The sequence below is a fragment of the Chiloscyllium plagiosum genome, chromosome 18 (genome assembly GCF_004010195.1).
Source record: "Chiloscyllium plagiosum isolate BGI_BamShark_2017 chromosome 18, ASM401019v2, whole genome shotgun sequence".
Classification (NCBI taxonomy): Eukaryota; Metazoa; Chordata; class Chondrichthyes; order Orectolobiformes; family Hemiscylliidae; genus Chiloscyllium; species Chiloscyllium plagiosum.
In genome coordinates, this window is record NC_057727.1 from 14,033,894 (window position 1) to 14,055,237 (window position 21,344).

Consider the following 21,344-nt stretch of genomic DNA (forward strand, 5'->3'; position numbering starts at 1 on the left):
GGAAACGCAGACAGGTAGTTCATTGGAAAAGCAGGATGGATGATTAAGCCACTGCATCATTAGGAATGACCCTCAGCAATTTGATTAAAAGAGACCAGAACAGCAAGTAACAGTGGGTGGGGCAAGGTTGTAATAATGGCTACAGTAATTGAAAGGGACAGAACAGCCTTATTTTTAGCACAATACACACTACTTTAAATGACTTTACTTGACTCTTCTTCTTTATGAGGAGCACAGCTGAAAGATATTTATAAGTAATAGGAAATTATTCTTTATTCTACAAAGAAATATATGAAAGACAAAGAATCATGTTGGTATTTCTTCTTGTCAACCAGTATTCTCTGCATCTCATGTCTTCCGAAGGCACTGGCTCTTAGTGCAGTACAATGACACTGTCACCACCCAGAGGCTATCTTTGCAGATTAATTTAAACAGTGACTATTAGCAATCTTATCAATACTGGAAGGGACGTCATGTCTTAAGCTGAGCCTAATTCTCTGCTTATCTGAAATACATGCCTTCCAGTGAGAGTAATTTTTTTTAATATTCAGAGCCATGTGTTTTTCCTACACATCTAATCCAAAGGATGCTGAATGCAGATATTGCAAACTCACCACTGCTCTTATTGAGAAAACTTAATTAAGATCAGGGGATGAAAGCTGAGGATACATTTACCACCCAAGCTAGAAAAGAGATTGAATTTCTCAGAAGGTTAAATTATAATATTCGATACTGTGATAACAGTAATAAAGATTAATTGGGTAAAGCTGTGGCAATGAAATTCATACAGGATGATTACAATCAGTTACCCATTGAGATTTGCATAACTTTGTGGAAATACAAATATATTTATCTCGCTAACATTGACTTCACAGGCCTACATAGAAACAACCTTCAATGAGGTTTATTTTGGCAACAGTTGATTAAGTTTCAGTTTTATAAGGGCTATCTGAAGACACTGATAAAGGGCAAACTTTATTGATCCCATATTATTCATTTTACATTCATTATTTGAAACAAGTGATTTGGCCCATAAGGGAGACTAATTGATTTGGAACATTTCCTTCTCCATCTCCAGGAATTAAATTCAGATGTACCAAACATTGTTGAGCTGAGAATCTCCTCTCTCTGATGGTTGTGCATCTCTTCATTTAGATATTTGAGGCATTTATCCTCATTCTGATTGTTATAAGTGCATACAGAAAATCTACAAAAAATAATTTGACATTGAATTGGAAATTTTATGAAGGACACATGGACAAAGAAAATAGAAATGTTACAGGGTAGGGTGGGTTGGGTGATTAGTAGGGTGATAAATACCAGAGGGTAAAAAGTTGGTTAGATAGAGTCTAGGTACATATTCGTCTACTCTGAGTTTTTTTACTCCAACTCACACATTATAAATACACTGCTTACTTGTTTCCCTGGGTACTTGCGGAAGTGGCTCTAGAAATAGTGGATGCATTGACGAACCTCCTTCAAGATTCTACAGGCTCTGGAAAGTTCCAATAGATTGCAGGTTAGCTAACCTTACTATTTAAAAAAGGAGGTAGAAAGGAAACAGGAATTATAGACTGACTAACTTGATGTTGGTGAGAAACAAAATGCTAGAGTCCATTGTAAAAGATTTAATAGCAGAACACTTGGAAATGAAAGGCAGGACCAGACAAAGTCAGCATGGGTTTTTGAAAGGGAAATCATACTTGGCAAATCAACTGGAATTGTTCGAGGATGCAACAAGTAGAGCTCAGGGAAAACCAGTGGATGTTGTTTACTTCGACTTTTAGAAAGCACTCGATAAGAGAGTAGCAAATAAAATCAAAGCATATGGTATCGGGGCAGTATACTGACATGGATAGAGAACTTGTTTGGCAGATAGGAAAGCGAGAGTAAGAATAAATGGGCCTTTTTCCAAGTGGCAGGCAGTGACTAGTGGGGTACCACAGGGATCATTGTTTGGAACTCAGCTATTCACAATGTATATTGATGATTTATCCACTTTGGTAGCAAAACCAGAAAGGCAGATTATTGTCTGAACAGTGATAGATTGGGAAAGGGGAAGATGTGACAAGGTCGGGATGACCTTGTATACCAGTCTCTGAAATCAGGCATGGAGGTGCAGAAGGTGATGAAGAAGCATCTGGTACGTTGGCCTTCATAGCGAAAGGATTCGGGTGCAGGAGCAGGCATGTCTTGCTGCAATTGTTCAGGGCTGAAAAATGTTTATTCTCCTGCTCCTTGGATGCTGCCTGACCTGCTGCGCTTTTCCAGCAACACATTTGTCAACTCTGATCTCCAGCATCTGCAGTCCTCACTTTCTCCTGCAATTGTTCAGGACCTTGGTCAGACAACAGTGGGAGTAGTGTGTACAGTTTTTATCTTCTTAGCTGAGGAAGGATATTCCGGCCATGGACGGCAATGAAGGTTTACCAGTCACACCTGGTATAGCAGCACTGACGAATGATGAGATAATAGATTGAGATTAACTATATTCATTAGTGTACAGAAGAAAGTTGGGGGATCCCATAGAAATCTATAAAATGCTAATAGGATCAGACAGGGTAAACATAGAACGGATGCTCCTGATGACCAGGAGTTTAGAACCAGGGGTCACATTCTTAGAATTGGGGATTAGGCTATTTGGCACTGAAATTAGGAGGAATTTCTCAGCCAGGGAGTGGTGATCCTGTGGAATTCTCTGCCATAGAAAACAGTTGAGACCAGAACATTAAAAATTTTCAAGAAGGAGGTCAATCTCATTGTAGGGCTACAGGGGATATGAAACATGTGGAAACAGGGGACTGATTTGGATGATCAGCCGTGATAATATTGAACAGCAGAGTGGGCTTGAAGGCTTGAATAGCTTACTCCTATTTTCTATATTTCTATACATTCATTTTTAATCAACTTGCTCAAACATGTTATGATGTACTTCTTGAGCAGGTGAGTCTTAAATGACAGGCCTTCGGACCTGAGCCAAGGACACTATGTAACTCAGCGCTCTAATTAGGAAGACAGCTGTGTTTGGGAGGGTAAAGTGAATAATATGGGATCAATAAAGTTTCCCCTTTATCAGTGTCTTCAGATAGCCCTTATAAAACTGAACATTAACGCACATTAATTTAAACTCATCACCTTAACCACTCGGCCATAACTAAGGCCAATTTATACACATCCAATTATCCCTTAATTAATTTGGTTGCAAGCATCCCTCCCAGATCTGCCTACATGATGACAAAGTGGGGTTGGAGGTCCTTTTTTATTTTGACCCAATCAATGGAGAATATGTAAGGAACTTTATCCCTCCCATCAATTTTGGAAAAAATAAAGTGAACTTACATTGACAAATCTCAGCTACAGGTGATCAGTGGTGACACCTTGTTGCAAAAGTGGGAATACCCCATAGTCAGTATTGACATCCATTTTGTTTGATTACAAAATTTTTAAGAATGATTAAATTAAAATTGTGACTGTACGGATCCATTTTCAAGATAGAAACATAGTAAGGATAAAAAGTGAAAGAACAATGGGTGCTGTAACCAAACACAAAAACAGAAGTTGCTGGAAAAGCTCAACAGTGATAGAGTGATAGAGTCATAGAGATGTGCAGCACGGAAACAAATCCTTTGGTCCAACTTGTCCATGCCGACCAGATATCCCAACCCAATCTAGTCCCACCTGCCAGCACGAGGCCCATATCCTTCCAAATTTTTCCTATTCATATACCCATCCAAATGCCTCTTAAATGTTGCAATTATACCCATCCATATGCCTTTTAAATGTTGCAATTGTATTAGCCTCCACCACTTCCTCTGGCAGCTCATTCCATACACATACTACCCTCAGCGTGAAAATGTTGCCCATTAGGTCTCTTGTATATCTTTCCCCTCTCACCCTAAACCTATGTCCTCTAGTTCTGGACTCCCCCACCCCAGGGAAAACAAATTATTTCCTGAAGACACCGCACTAATATTCAAAAATAAAATCAAAAAGTGCTGGAGAAACTCAGCAGGTCTGGCAGCACCTGTGGTTCTGAAGAAGACTTAATGAACTTGAAAAGTTAACTCAGTTTCTCTCTCCACAGAGCCTGCCAAACCAGCTGAGCTTCTCCAGCATTTTCTGTTTATCTTTTAGCTTTCCAGCATCTGCAATATTTTATTTTTATTGGAGTATTCAGTTTTGTTGTCTAATCTGGGTGTGTAGATCCAACTGTCAATGATACAACCTGTCCAAATTCCAGAGGCAAAAACTAGTTTAGAAAAAAACTAATAGGTTGAAAATGAATATACTGGTCATACTGGAGTCAAGAGTGTGGTGCTAGGAAAGTACAGCAGGTCAGGCAGCATCCAAGGAGCAGGAGAGTCGATGTTTTGGGCATAAACCCTTCATCAGGAATGAGGCTTATGAGCCGAGGGGGTAGAGAGATAAATGGGAGGGAGGGTGGGGCTGTGGGGCAGGTAGCTGAGAGTGTGATAGGTAGATAAAGATGGGGGTAATGGTGATAGGCCGGAGAGGAGGGTGGAGCGAATAGTTGGGAAGGAAGATGGACAGGTAGGACGGGTCATGAGGACGTGCTGAGCTGGAAGGTTGGAACTGGGATAAGGTGGGGGGAGGGGAAATGAGGAAACTGGTGAAATCCACAATGATTCCATGTGGTTGGAGGATCCCAAGGCGGAAGATGAGGCATTCTTCCTCCAGGTATCAGTGGGTTAGGGTTTGGCAGTGGAGGAGGCACAGGATCTGGCAGAGTGGGAGGGGGAGTTGAAGTGTTCGGCCAGGGGGCGGTGGGATTGGTTGGTGCAGGTGTCCCAGAGATTTCTCTGAAGTATTCTGCAAGTAGGCGTCCTGTTGGGACTGCATTGGGAGCAACTGATACAGTAAATTACATGTGTGGAAGTGCAGGTGAAACTCTCATGGATGTGTAAGGCTCCTTTGGCCCTTGGATGGAGGTGAGGAGGGAGGTGTGGGTGCAGGTTTTGCAATTCCTGCGGTGGCAGGGGAAGGTGCCGGGAGGGGAGGGTGGGTTGGTGGGTGGCGAGAACCTAATGAGGGAGTTGTGGAGGGAATGGTCTTTATGGAAAGCGGATAGGAGTGGGGAGGGAAATATATTTCTGGTGGTGGGGTCCGTTTGTAGGTGACGGAAATGGCAGAGGATGATACAATGTATACGGAGGTTGGTGGGGTGATAGGTGTGGAGCAGGGGAGTTCTGTCCTTGTTGCGGTTGGAGGGGTGGGGTTTGAGGGCAGAGGTGCGGGAAGTGGATGAAATGTGCTGGAGGGCATCATCGACCACATGGGAGGGGAAATTGCCGTCGTTAAAGAAGGAGGCCATCTGGTGCATTCTGTTGTGGAACGGGTTCTCCTGGGAGTAGATGCGGTGGAGGCAGAGGAATTGGGAATAAGGGATAGTGTATTTCCAGGAGGCAGGGTGGGAGGTGATGTAGTCCAGGTAGCTGTGGGTGTTGATGGGTTTGTAGAAGATGTCCATGCTGAGTTGGTCACCATTGATGGAGATGGAGAGGTCCAAGTGAACTTAAGGTCAGGGTGGAAGGTGTTGGTGAAGTTGATGAACGGTTGAACCACTTTGTGGGAGCATGAGGTAGTGCTGATACAGTCATCACTGTAGCGGAGGAAAAGGTGGGGAATGGTGCCGTTGTGACTGCGGAAGATGAACTGTTCCATGTGACCGACAAAGAGACAGACATAGCTGGGGCCCATGCAAGTGCCCATGGCTACCCCTTTGAAGTGGAGGAAGTGGGAGGATTCAAGGGAGAAACTATTGAGGGTGAGCACTGGAGCACTATTTTAAGGTATACAAAACAAGTTGGACCAGTTGTAAGCTTTGAATTGGTTGCATTCTGTTGTAAACTGGTGATCCACTCTCCAACCATCTGTCCAACACCTACTTATGGGGGAAAGTGAGGACTGCAGATGCTGGAGACCAGAGCTGAAAATGTGTTGCTGGAAAGGCGCAGCAGGTCAGGCAGCATCCAAGGAGCAGGAGAATCGATGTTTCGGGCATGAGCCCTTCTTCAGGAAGAAGAGCTCATGCCTGAAACGTCGATTCTCCTGCTCCTTGGATGCGGCCTGACCTGCTGCGCCTTTCCAGCAACACATCTTCACCTACTTATGGGGCTCTATGTATTGTTTAATAATTCTCCAGTGAAACATCATCATCACTGGTGGTCCCTCACAAATGAAGATGACTCTCAGGGTGAGTCTGTAGGTGGCTATACAGACCGATGTAGCTACCGCAGGCTCTGTTACATTTGGGGCAGAAGGTGGTCATGGGAAGGGGTGGATGGGGCATCGATGTGGCAGCATGCTCCTTCTGCTGTTTTCACCTGGCTTCTGCTTTTTCTCGAAGGCAAGTCTCAAGGCACTCAACTCCTTCTCAGATGCTCCTCCTCCACTTTGGAGGGTCTTGGGCCAGTGATTCCCAGGTGTTTGTGGGCATTCTGCACTTTGCCAGTAAGATCTTGAGGGTATCACTGATGCATTTCCTCTGTCCACCTGGGGCTTGCCTGCTGTTTCAAGACTGGGAGTAGAGCACCTGCTTGGGGAGTCTCGTGTCAGTCATGTGGAGGACATACCCAGCCCATCACAGCCGGTCAAGGGTGGTCAGTGCCTCGATGCTGGGGATGTTGACCTGGTCAAAGACGTTGGTGTTGCTCTATCTTTCTTCCCAGCGGATTTGCAGGACCTATCTCAGGCAGTGTTGGTGGTACTGATCCGATCCCTTGGGGTTTCTGCTGGAGACAGTCCACATCTCAGAGCCATGTAGGAAGCTGGGAATCACCACAGCTCTGTAAACTGTGATCTTGGTGTTGGATCTGATGTTGATGTTTTGAAACACCCTTTTCCTCAGTGGCCAAAGGCTGCACGAGCACATTCTCTTCGTCAATAGCTGCTGAGATATTGGAAGTGGATAACATAATTTAAGGTCTCCCACGGACCCTTTTTTATCGTGGATTTGTTCCACATTGCAGGGCCAGGTTGGTGGAGGACTTTGGTCTTGCAGACATTCAGGGTGACACCAATGCTCTCATTTGCCTCCGTAAAGGTGCTGACAATGGTCTGCAGCGCATCCTCTGAAACTGCACATGCACAAGCATCATCTGTGTACTGCAGCTCTTTGACACTGGTTGGGATGACTTTGGTTTTGGCTTGAAAGCATTGGGGGTTGAATAATTTCCTGCTGGTTCTATCAGTTAGCTCCACTCCAGCAGGAGCATGTCGATGGTGAGGTGAAGCATTGCAGTGAGGCAGGTCGAGTACTATGTCCTGTTCTGGTCGCCCAGTTATTGGAAGGATATTATTAAATTGGAGAGGGTACAGAAGAGTTTTACCATGATGTTGCCAGGTATGGAGAAAGTGAGGACTATAGGTGCTGGAGATCAGAGTCGACGAGTGTGATGCTGGAAAAGCACAGCAGGTCAGGCAGCATCTGAGGAGCAGGAGAATCGATGTTTCAGGCGTAGGTCCTTCATCAAGAATGAGGCTTGTGGGCCAAGGGGGCTGAGAGATAGACCCACTAAGATCCTTGTAGAGGGAGGAGGAAAACTTCTTCAAGGAAGGCATCCTTGAATGAGGCTTCGCAGTAAGGTTATAATCAACTAGGAGAAAGTGAGCACTGCAGATGCTGGAGAAGTTCTCCTCCACCCTCTATAAGGATCTTAGTGGGTCTATCTCTCAGCACCTTGGACTACAATCCTCATTCTTGATGAAGGGCTTATGCCCAAAACGTCAATTCTGTTGCTCTGCAGATGCTGCCTGACCTGCTGTGCTTTTCTAGCACTACACTCTTCGACTGTTGCCAGGTAAGCAAGGTTAGAGTTATAAAGAAAGGCTGGGACTTCTTTCACTGGAGCTTAGGAAGGTTGAGAAGCAACCTTACAGAAGTGTGTAAAATAAAGTTGGTATAGATAGAGTTAATGGTAGGTATCTTTTCCTTAGGACGTGAGATTTCAAGATTGGGGGCACATTTTTAAAGTGAGAAGAGTGAAGCTTAAAAAAGACATGGGGGTAAGTTTTTTACACAGGCTGGTTTGCATATGCAATTAACTTACTGAGGAAGTGGTGGATGTGGGTATAATTACAATGTTTAAAAGATATTTGCATAAGAATATGAATAGAAAAAGGTCGGAAGGATATGGGCCAGGAGCAGGCACGTGGGACTAGTTTAGTTTTAGATTATGGCTGGCACGGACTGGTTGGAGCAAAGGGTCTGTTTCCATGCTGTGTGACTCTATGACTCTATAACATGTTGGGTCAATAAAGCACCCTTGCTTGACACCAGTCCAAATGGGGAATGAGCCATTTGCCATGACTGCTTTCCATGAAACACCTTTGGGATAGTTATCCATATCATTGAAAGCTGTTGTTGTTCTTGTTAATGGCCTGGTGGTAAAGTCGAAAATTACCATGTGGACTCTTGCTGGCAAATGTGCTATAGATGTTAAAACAAAGAACTGCAGATGATGAAGCAGAATTGGAATTGCTGGAGAATCTCAGCAGGTAGGGCAGCATCCGTGGAAAGAAAGCTGATCAAGTCGACCACAGTTCTGAAGAAGGGCCACTGGTCTCAAAACGTTAACTCTGCTTTGTCTCCACAGATACTGCCAGATCTGCTGAGTTTCTCCAGCAATTTCTGTTTTGCCATAGATACTAGTAGCTCTGCTTCTTCCTTCTGTCTGGATGATCCAGCCAGTCTTGAGAATGCAAAAGTAAAGCATCAAAATTGCACTTCAATGTAGGAATACTTTACAAGCTTCTTCAAGGGTGGTACAGTGGCTCAGTGGTTAGCACTGCTGCCTCTCAGCACCAGGGACATGGGTTTGATCCCAACCTTGGGTGACCGTCTATATGGAGTTTGCACATTCCCGCTGTGTCTGCCACTGGGTGCACCAGTTTCTTCCCACAGTTCAAAGATGTGCAGGTTAGGTGCAAAATTGTGCAGAGATGTGCTGACTCAGTCATGAGACATGCAGGTTTATGGAGATGGGGAGGGTGGGCTAGGATGCTCTTAAGAGGGTTGAAGCAGAATCAAATGGCCTCATTTCACACTGTAGAGATTCTAAATTTTTCTTATAGTGTTTAAATGTGTGATTCTTCAGATATAAGGCTAATGAGTAAGTGTCACTGGAGAACCATTAACAATGGGAACCTGAATGTTCTTAAATCCATGAAAATTCTTTAGGTCTCCCTAAACATTGTTCCCCTTTTGAACCTATTCCCATCAACTTCATACGGAAGGCATTGGCACAGACTGCAAAAAGAAATTGAAGGCAAATCAACCCAAATCAATGCCCCATGCACGTTAATAACCAGATTCAAGATTCCTGGAATAAATCTGACTCTGAGTAGCATGTAATCTACCTAGCAGGGGATAATGTGGGGAAGAAATGATGTAAAAGAATCAGTAAATTGTAATAAATAAAACCAATCCATTTCTGGGTTATCTAAAACAAGCTCTATAAATATTTTCTAGTAAATGTCCTGTCAATTATTATAATGCAAGTTTGAATACTTCCACAAAGCCATAAACAATTCTCATGTCATTTTTCTGTGTGGACTAAATTTATTACAGCGCTGTTTGATAGATTTGCTTATTTGTTGGTAAATTGTCAAGTTACTACAAGTGATCTGTGGGACATAATAACAAAATAGTCTAGATTTTCACTCACTTCACTCAAATATTGTATCTCAGTAACAGAATTATTTTGCAAGCTAATCCTATCACAGAAAGTGTGATCGGTGGAATCTAGGGATCTCTTGTGAACCTGCAATAAACAAAATACTGACAAACCTGAATGATATTTTAGTACAAACTAAAATTAATTATTATATGGTGTTTGGGAGTAGGCTGAGTAATGTGCAAAGGCAGGGGAGTACAGGATCACAAGACATTAACACAGCAATAATGAAAAGAAAAGCAAAAGAAATGCTAGACATTCTCAGCAAGTCTGGCTGCATCTGTCAAGAGAATCCAGAGTTAATGTTTTGGTTCCATGCTGCCAGATCTGCTGAGCTTTTCCAACAATTTCTGTTTCTGTTTCTGATTTCCAGCATCCACAGTTCTTTCAGAATTTATTGAAACAGATAGTGGGTTGAACTTTACAACAGTGTCAATTTTAAGGAGTTTCATGGAGAGCTTTCTCTTTGTGATCTCTAATGAGTTATTTTGAGCAATTTTATGCTCTTCACCTTATTATTAAAATACGTAACAACCTTGATACAGTTGAGATTGAGAGATCCTATCCAGTTCTCTCGTCAATCCTTGGAAGCAGCCAATTGCATAAACATTTAACTCAGTTGCCATCTTGATGCCCACTGGAATAGGGCACAAGTCCCACTTCAGCAGTTCTGTAACACTGTCCTGGACTCAGACAGTCTGCAGGAATATGTCTGATGCCAACCTCCATGGAACAAAAGTACAGGTGGCCACCTCCCATGGAGCGTGCCCAGAGGTGCTGGGGACTGCTGGTCAAAATGGAGACCCAAAGGTGCAAGGTGCAACTGGAGCCACCAGGTACTCATTCTGAATTGCATATTTGGAATTGTCAGCATATAGTTTCTCTTTGCCGTATGGGACAATAGGAAGTGCCATATTAATTAGGTACTACTGAGATTTAAATGCATGCAACAGACCTCTTGCCATTTTCTTTGCAAGGCCCATATCCAACCTTGCACAGAAAATTGAACTATTTTCTTGACATTGTGGACCTAGTTTTTCTGATCTCAACTGACTCACCATTTTCCACATTAATTGGGGCAAGGAAAATGCAACCTGAGGAGAAGAACATCTCCCAGGACCAGCATAGGCAGCAATGAAAATGAGCAAAATACAATGAGAATGAAGAAATTTGATGTCAAGAAAATTCCTGACTTTCCCCTTCAACTTAAATGGCTTATTTCCTAGTGTCTACATTTCATAACTTGTCTCATTTAACTGTCACTTGCAATTTTCCTCTCATTTCCCAGGAAACAATATAATAGGGTCGGTCAAGAAGGGACAGAGCATACAAACATATAAAAGTACTAGTGAATAGGGTCAAAAAGGGAAAAGAGGTTAAAAAAAAAGCAAAATTAACAGCTCTTTACGTGAATGCTCGTAGAATTTGAAACAAAATAGATGATTTAATAGCACAAATATAGGTTAATGTGCATGATTTTATACAAACAAAATGGAGACATGATTCCAAGGAGATCAAATCTGAAAACTAAATATTCAGGGGTATGTAACTTTCTGAAAGGATGGGCAAGAAAGAAAGAGTAAGTCGGGGAACATTATTGGTGCAGGACAGAATAAGCACAATAGCAAGAAATTATCTTGAATCAGAAGACATGCAATCCTTATGGGTGGATGTAAGAAACAAAAAGTGAAAGAAAACACTGGCAGGAGGACTCTATAGGCCCCCTTACAGTGTAGTGGTACAGAGAATAAATCAGGAGAAAAAGAAGCACTTCCATTAATCGTGGGTCACTTTATCCTTCATGCAGATTGGCTGAGGAAGCAATGAGGAAGAATTCATAGAGTGTATTCAAGACAGTTTCCAGGAATAATATGTTGCAGATCCAACTGGGGACTAGGTCATTTTAATCCAACTAGCCTTCACACTACAAGCAATTTAACATGGTCAATCCACCTAACCTGCAAGTCTTGGATGGTGGGAGGAAACCTCATACAGATATGAGAGGACTTTGCAAACTCCACACAGACAGTCACCCAGACTGGGATTGAACCCAGGATCTTAGTGCTGTGAGGCAGTAGTGCTGATCACTGAGCCACTGCGCCACCCTAATGAATTTAGCATTCAGTTTGAGAGGGAGCAACTTGGGTCAGAAGCAACTGTGCTAAATGTAAATAAGCATAATTACAAAGGAATGAGGGCAGAGCTGGCTACAGTGGTTCAGGAAAGGAGTTTAGCAGCACAAATAGTTGAGAAACAATAGCAGATGTTTAGGAAACTAGTTCATGTCTCTCAGAAAAGATATATTCCAGTGAGGAAGAAGTATCCCAACAAGGAGATAGGCCAACCATGGTTAACCAAGGGAGTTCAGGATAACATCAAATTGGAAGAAAGAATATACAATGAGTCAAACATTATGGTAAGGCACAGGATCAGAAAACTTTTAAAAACCAACAAAAGATGTCCAAAAAAAATACAGAAATAAATTTTGTTGAAGTTTCCTGATCAAGTTCAATGCAGAGAAGTGTGAGGTGATGCATTTTGGTAGGAAGGGCATGAACAGACAATGTAAAATACTTAAGAGGGTGCAGAAGCAGATGGACCTGGGTCACCTGCTTCTCGGGCGCTGCCTGACCTGCTGTGCTTTTCCAGCACTACTCTTATCTTGATTATATATACGCATAGATCACTGAAGATGGACAGGTGGAGATAGCAGTGTGTAACACATACAGTATCTTATTGGGCTTTATTAAAAGAATCAAAGCATTCAAAAGCAAGGAGGCTGTACTGAACTTATACAAGATACTGGCTGGACCTCAGTTGTGGTATTATGTTCGGTCTGGGCTCCACACTATATGAAGGATATGAACACATTGGAACAGTGCAAAAGAGATTTACAAAAATGTTTCCAAGGATAACAAACTTCAGTCATATGGATAGCTTGGAGAGGTGGGACTGTTCTCATTGGACAGAAGGCTAAGAGAAGATCTGATAATAGTTTTAAAAATCAAGAGTTGCCTGGATACAGTAGATAGGTAGAAACTGTCCTTGCTTGTAAAAAGGATGGAGAATGCAAGGGCACAGACTTAAAGCAATTTACAAATATTGCAAATGCAATGTGAGAAAATATCTTTTCACGCGAATGGTTTGAATCTGGAATGAACTGTCTGGAAGTGTGGTGGAGGCAGAGTCAATTGAGCCATTGAAGAGGATATTTGGATGCTTATTTAAATAGAAACAATGTGCAAGGGCATGGGGATGAATAGCACCAAGTCATAATGTTCAGTGGAGAGCCAGTGCACACAATGGGCTCAGTGGTTTCCTTCTGCGCTATAACAATTCTGTGATTCTGTACAACATCAACTCTGTTCATGCAATTATTATAATACAAGACGATACAGTGCAGATTTGTTGAGATGCTGCCTGGCACAAGCAAACATATATATACAGAAAAACCTGAAACACTGGAGTTATTTTTGGAACACACACTGACACCCACATCACTGGCATTGATAGCCACCTTGAAAGGCTTTGTGTAATCAAGTGTGGCTAATACCAAGGCAGTGGTTAACACAATTTTCAAGATGTCAAACGCCTTCTGACAGTTCACTGTCTACTGTAACTTCTTGCCTTTCTTTAGTAATTCAGTGAGTGGAGAAGCCACACTGCTAAAATTCAGCACAAACTTTTGATAAAATCCATTCAATCCCAGGAACTGTAACACAGCTCTTTTTGTCGATGGTGTAGGAAATTCCCCAATAACTTTCATTTTCGCATCCTATGGGGTCATTTGTCTGTGTCCAATAACATGGCCCAGGCAAGTGACTTGGGCTTTTGCAAATTCAATTTTAGCTAGGTTTACCACCAAGCCTACCTTCAGAAGTCGATCGAACAAGTCCGATAAATGTTGTAAATGTTCCTTCCATGAGTGACTAAAAATCACCAGGTCATCAATGTATACAACACAGTTGGGTAATCCTGCAATGACCTCATCAGTTAGTCTCTGAAATGTGGCTGGAGTGTTTTTCATACCAAATGGCATGACTTTAAACTGAAACAGTCCCTTTGGAGTTACAAAAGCTGAAATTGCCTTTGCTCTCTCTGACAGAGCTACCTGCCAGTAGCTTCTGAGCAAATCCAACTTAGAAATGTAAATTGCTCCAATCACTGAAACTCACTTTGACTATGCCATCTTGGAGCATGCATTCTATCTTCTTCTGAATCTCTGACAACTTTAGAGGGTTATACCTATAAGGATGTTGCTTAATCGGAACAGCATCTCCTATATCCACATCATGCACAATTAGATTAGTACTTCCCATTTTATTTCTGCATATCTCCCCATGTGATAGTAATAACTCTTTCAGGTCATTTTGATTTTTCTCAGGAAGGCAACCCAATAATTCATACTAATTTTTGACAAATTCTAAATTATCCAATTTGATTTGAGGAATGTCCAATTCAGAATCCTCTGAACTTGGTTCTTCCTCCTGTGCTCTAGTCATTAAACCTTCTCCTCTTGCTTTCCTTCCCTATCAAAGTACCTTTTGAGTATATTCACATGACGCACACTGTGAGATTTCTTCCTGTCTGGAGTCCTTATCAAGTAGTTCACCTCACTCAATTTCCTCTTGATTTGATAAGATCCACTAAATCTTGCTTTTAAAGGTTCACCTATTACTGGAAATAACACTAATACCTTATCCCCGATAGCAAAATTGCAAATTTTGGATTCCCTATCTGCTTTCTGCTTCATTGCATGCTGCAAAACTTTTAAATGCTGTCTAGCCAACTCCCCAGCTCTATTTCATCATTCTCTAAAATTTGACATATAATCCAAATGTGTGCACTTCGAATTCTGACTTACTAATTTCTCCTTAATCAATTTTAATGGCCCTCTCACTTCATGCCCAAAAACTAATTCAATCGACTGAAATTTGTCAATTCATTTGGTGCATTTCTGATCGCAAAAAGCACAAATGGAATTCCTTTATCCCAACCTGTGGAGAATCCTGATTATAAGCCCTCAACATAGTCTTTAGTGTTTGATGCCATATTTCTTGAGATCCCTGCGATTCTGGATGATACCCAGTAAGCTCTCTATAACTTCTTTAAATAGTTTAGATCTGAAGTTTGACCCTTGATCTGACTGTATCTCTATTGGTAGTCTGTATCTAGTAAAAAAAAAGAGTAATTCCTCTACAATCCTTTTGGCTGTGATATTGCATAGTGGAACAGCCTCTGGAAATCTTGTCGATACATCCATTATTGTTAACAAATACTGATTTCCATTTTTTGTTTGAGGTAGAAGACCTATGCAATCAATTAAGATGCTTATAAAAGATTCCTCAAATGCTCGAATAGGTATTAAAGGTACAGCTTTTATTACTGCCCGTGGTTTTCCAATTACCTGACATATATGACACATCTGGCAAAATTCAGCTACATACTTGTGTAGGCAAAAGTGAGGACTGCAGATGCTGGAGACTAGAATCAAGATTAGAGTTGTGCTGGAAAAACACAGCAGGTCAGGCAGCATCTGAGGAGTAGGAAAATCGACATTTCGGGCAGGAACCCTTTATCAGGAGCCCTTTTCTCTATATCCTTGTGCAGTCCAGGCCAGCAAAACTGTTTTCATATTTTAGCTTGTGTTTTCCTCACTCCTAAATGACCTCCAAGTGGTAGTTCATGTGCCACTCGCTACACCACCCTTCTATACCCCACTGGCAATACAATTTGATGAATCTCTGCCCATTTCTCATTTGCTTGAATATGTGATGGTCTCCACTTCCTCATTAAGATGTCATTGTTCAGGTAATAATACACAGGGATGCATTCAGACTCATTTACTATGCATGCCTTTTGATTCAACTGCTTTAAATTTTCATCTTTCTGCTGTAACTCAAATGAGCTCAGCAGAGTTAAAGATACTTGCATGTTTACCTATTTGCTCCTGTTCTGTCCCCCTTATATGACTGAACAGAGTCTTTGCTAATGTAATTTCAGCTTCCTTATCTCTGCCCATTGATCTCGCCTGCTTCACCATGTGACTCTTGATCTTGCTACTATGCAATCAGGGAATATTCCTGGATAAACATCCTACATTGCTTCAGTTCCCTGCATCTCCACTGGCTTTTCAACTAGAGTAGACAGCATACCTACCGGTGAATCAACTATATCATTTACAAGGAAAAATTATATTCCTGGAGCTGAGAATTTATCCAGTACTCTTACCACAAATTCTCCACTCTTTTCTGGACTCTCTGGCCTCACTTTACATAATTGAGTGCGTTTTGCCTCACCATGAATTCCTGTTACCAGTACCTTCTCTGGCAATAGTCCTTCAGGAGTCCGTATCTCCTCATCCTTCAGCATCACAGACTGAGAGAATCCTGTGCCCCTTAATATTGTAACGTCTTTACCTGCTACTCCTGGCCTATGTGAATAAACTTTACCTTTGCTGGTATACTTTTTAAGCAGATCTGGCACTTCCTCCTCTTTTTAATAAATATTTTTATTAAAAAGTTTCTCAAATCTTTTACAAAACAATTATATATAAAAAGAACCAAAATACAAAAGGATAGAGGCAGTGCAACAATATCATATCACAATACTATTAATGATAAACTACCTACTATTCTACCAGAACAAACGTATCTACTTAACTTAAACTAAACCACAATCAAATTAAATAAAAATTTTAATTAAGCTGAATTTAAATTAGCTTAAATTAAATTATATCACATTACTTTATTCTATTTCACTCATCACACCTCCATTAAAGCTCCCATCCCTTGGGGCACCAGTCATTGTACCTGTACTTTTTTTCCCCAGTTTCCCCCCTTCCAGGGTGCTGTGGGTGCCCAAACTGATCCTCATGGCTATATGATGGCCCTAATTAATATTGCCAATAAGTCTGTGTCAATATAATTTAGAAAGGGCTGCCACATCTTATAAAACTGCTCTGTTTTGTGATGCACCATATTTGTGAGGTAGTCTTGGGAGAGATGCTCCCATCACCACTCTGGGCCACTCCATAAGAGCTGGCGGTTTTTCCAACATCCAATTCACTAAAATGTTCTTCCTGACACAGTGGGTAAGAATGTTACACAGGCTCTTCCCACGTTCACCCAGAGAGGCATATTTGGCAACCCCAGAAGAAGAAATACCAGGTCCACTTTGACTTCAATTCCCAGAATTTCATCCAATTCACTAAAATGTTCTTCCTGACACAGTGGGTAAGAATGTTATACAGGCTCTTCCCATGTTCACCCAGAGAGGCCAAATTTGGCAACCCCAGAAGAAGAAATACCAGGTCCACTTTGACTTCAATTCCCAGAATTTCCTTCAGCTCCCTTACTATGGCACCCCAGTATTTCCAGATCTTGCAACATGACCAGTAGCAGTGTGAGTATTTCCAGATCTTGCAACATGACCAGTAGCAGTGTGTTAGAGTGCCTATACTAATTTTACATTTGGGACACCCTGGAGACACTCCTCTCTTGAACTTAGCTAGCCTTTCTGACACCATATGAGTCCTGTGTAAAATCTTCAATTGCAAGGCCTGTGCTTTATTACATATTGAGAATTTCTTTACATTTTCCCATATATCGTCTCATGTTTCCAATGAAATATCCTCTCCTAGTTCCTGATTCCAACTCCTACAGAGTCTCTCCACATCTCTTCAGGCATGCCCTTTCTCTAAGTGATATAAAGTACTAATTGAAAGACCGCCCGTACACCAGAGCACGCTTTTCTCCACGTCTGACCTGTAAAGCTGAGCCAGGAGCGTGGCCTTCCTCTGTATATAATCCCTTATCTGAAAATACCGGAAAAGGTCCGTATTAGACAATCCATATTTCTGATTTAATTGGCTAAATGATATCAAGACCTCCCGCTCGAATAAATCTCCCAAACAAGAGATTCCCTTATACTCCCATAGCTAAAAGCCTGAGTCCATTGCTCCAGATTTAAATCCTGGGGATCCCGCCAATGGGGTAAACAGTGAGGTCTTAAGCCAATAGCCCTCGTCTGGCCTCATTATCCCCCAATAAATCCAAAGGGGCCGCCCAGGAATTTGAGCAATGGCTATGGGCACCCCTATAGTAGGGGAGTGCCCTGCTTGCTGTACTCCTTTCGCCCCTTTCTTTTATTCACTTTCATCCTGATCTTAGAGGTGTCAAACCACAATTATAGCATCTCTAAGTGTTCAGTAACTTTATATTATCAATTTTTCTCCTGGGTTGGTTAATGAAGGGGAGTAACGGTCCACTTTGTCAGGGGGTATAGCACACAGTCCAGCACAGCAGACCACTCACAGAACCGCCATCTTGGATCTCTAGACACTTCCTCCTTAACCAACCTCTGATCAGCTTGTGCTTTCTGATGCAGCTTTCTAGCTTCCACTGTGCTTTCTATTACCATGCCAACAAAACTTCCAGGCTTATCCTACTTTCCCATGTTTTTCCTAGCCCACCAACACTGTGATTTCATGTGGCTTATTTTTTTGGAATGAAAACACTGGAGTTTTTTAACTTCTTTGTCCCCCTCAAGGGTTTCCTTTTTACCCTCTGGTAAGTTCCCCTTATGATCTTTGCTGAGATCTACCTTTCCCTTTCCACATGAGGATTTTTCTTTGCCCCACCTTCTATCCCTCATTGATTGAAATTGATTCAGGAAGCCAAACTGTGTTTTATGAAACAAATCATTGTCATTAGCCACTTCACCTGCTAACCTTGCTGTTTTAACTCTCTGCTCTTCCACAATAAGCTTACCTATAGTCTTCATCTCCAGTCTTTTATGCTGACTTCTCTTTTAAAGTGTCAATTTCTGAAGTTCAAACTCTCTCTCTTTTTCTTTCTCTTCTGCTAAAACGCTTTGTTTGTTTTCTTCTGATCTTAATTGTAACTTGAACTGTTTCATTTCTGCTGCCCTTACCTTCTCTCTCACCTCTAACTCAAGCTGCTTCATTTGCAATTGAATTCTAGCCATTTTTTTTTAGATTAGATTAGATTACATTACATTACATTACAGTGTGGAAATAGGCCCTTCGGCCCAACAAGTCCACACCGACCCGCCGAAGCACAACCCACCCATACCCCTACATTTACCCCTTACCTAACACTACGGGCAATTTAGCATGGCCAATTCACCTGACCTGCACACCTTTGGACTGTGGGAGGAAACTGGAGCACCCGGAGGAAACCCACGCAGACACGGGGGGATCGTGCAACCTCCACACAGTCAGTTGCCTAAGGCAGGAATTGAACCCGGGTCTCTGGCGCTGAGGCAGCAATGCTAACCACTGTGCCATCATTGGTATTTCCAGCAAATACTGAGCTACTGCTGAAATCATTCTCATCTTTCCTCACATTAGGAGGTAAATTCAACCCCAGCTTGTCTATTAATTCCCGCAGCTTGGTCTTATTTGCCTTTTATAAAATCCCCAAGGTTACTTCTTCCACCTCCGGAAACTCCTTGGTGACTGAAATAGCCATTGCTATCCGAGTTCTGTTTAAACCAACCAAATCAACACACAAAATAAAAGACCCTAATACCTACCGCTCGCTGTTTAAATCCTGCAAAAAGCCCCCAATCTATTATGGAGTAGGCCAGACCTCTCAGTGCTTCTTTGAGCAGGTAGCCCAGACTATAACTTTGCTATTTGTTTAGCTAGGTCTATAGTGGATATTCCTGGAGTAAATTAGCTGGGTCGACTGCCAAGTTTTAAACAAACAGAATTCATTTACAAAATTACGGAATGAAACACAAAGAACAGAAAATAAATTACCCGATAAGTTATCCTATCCAAGCCCAACTTAATGATGCTGTTCCGAAAAAATATACATCCCATAGCACAAACAGTAAAACATGACACAGGCAACTCACAGTTCGAAATCAGAAGGGCAGAAGGAGAGAGAATACTGAGCCTTTATTTTCATACACAACTCCTGAACTGAACGAAAAAAACCTCAGCTGCCTGGACTGGACACTCCCCTTTTATTAAACAAGTTATTTCTAAAATATGAAAGCCTTTGGCTTGAGGTATCATCTGTTCAGGGGTAAACAAAAAGAGCACCAGTAAACCATTCATCTCTGCACTAACTTAGCTATTTCAGAGCCTGGGCTGTTTTATGACCCCTCTGAAAAAAAAATCAAGGACACAGTAACTTTGAGAAAAGAGCCAGCTTTGTGACAAGATGAATTTTGATCCAACCTGGCAATGTTCCAACATTGTTTCATTGTAAGTGTTTTGCACACTGTATCTGTCATGCATGAATCTCACACCACCCACCCTTTCATGTTCCTTTTATATTACTGCCCCTATGAACTTTCAGCAACCCTCATTTCTATTAAGCTTAATCATATTACAGTCCCCACTTTACGCTTGAGCCCACAACTTTGGAAATTCCCATGTCCTTATTGGCCCAAGACCATGTAGAAACCAGAGTTATTGTGATCTATAAGAAGGACCTCATTCTGGACCTTCCATTCCTCTCCTAATCTGTATGAGGACCCACCCTACTATCTACAATTATCTCCATCTCCATTATAGCCATTTCTTCAGAAACACACCACAATGAAGCCCATCTTCAGTCGTGAGTTTCCCACTTCCCCACGATTCCATAATCTGCTATCTAATAAACTCCCTAACCATTATTGATATCCCTAGGACTGACTATTGCCCAGCCTCAAGACTGACTTGACAAGACCGGCCCAAAGTGACCATGGCCTACTTCCCATACCAAGGTTTCTGCAGTAGGTTTCTGACTGACCTACTTGTAATTCCTGGACTGGTTACACTTGACCTGTAAGGCTGACCATATCTAAATCCCTGGGCTGCAAATACATGAATTTCTGCACTGTAGTAGGACAAAAGGCCAATATTTTCACGCAGAGAGTGGTGCTTGGAGAGTATGATCTGCCAGAGGATAATTGCAACATTTAAAAGGCATCTACATGGGTATATGAATAGGAAGGGTTTAGAGGAATATGGGCCAAATGCTGGCAAATGGGACTAGATTATTTTAGGATATCTGATCGGCATGGACAAGTTGGACCAAAGGATCTGTTTCAGTGCTATACATCTCTATGACTCTATGAGTCAAAGTTTCTGATTGACTGTGGCAACCCACTGACTAATTATTGCCTTTATTTCCCCTGGCTTTCTTTAGTTTTTTTTGGCACTTATGATTAATTTTCACCCCCCCCCCACCCCTTCTTTAGACACCAATGATATTTTTGAATGAAAAGAAGCATTTATAGAGTGGTTTCTAGCCAGTCAGTTTGTCCTCCTCCAACTATCATTTTCACATCTGTATCAGTAGAAAAACTGAAGTCCCTTTGACAGATTTAGCCTTGGGAGTCTCCTTAAAGGAAATGCCACCAGTAGACTTCTGATGCCTGACTAATTGTTATGTTGTAATATTCTTTCAGAAACACCCCAATTGGTGCATGTTGCACTTTTCAGGATACCGTATAAAGCGAAGTATCTGACAATAACAAGGAGTTAATATTGTCTGACTGATCAAAGCTGTCAAAGTGCCACCAAACATTTCTGCTGTAGTTGACATACCTATGATCCTTTGGTATTTTGGATCTTTTCTTCATGGGTAGAATTCCCAATTGTATTACCCTTAAAGATTCTGTTTT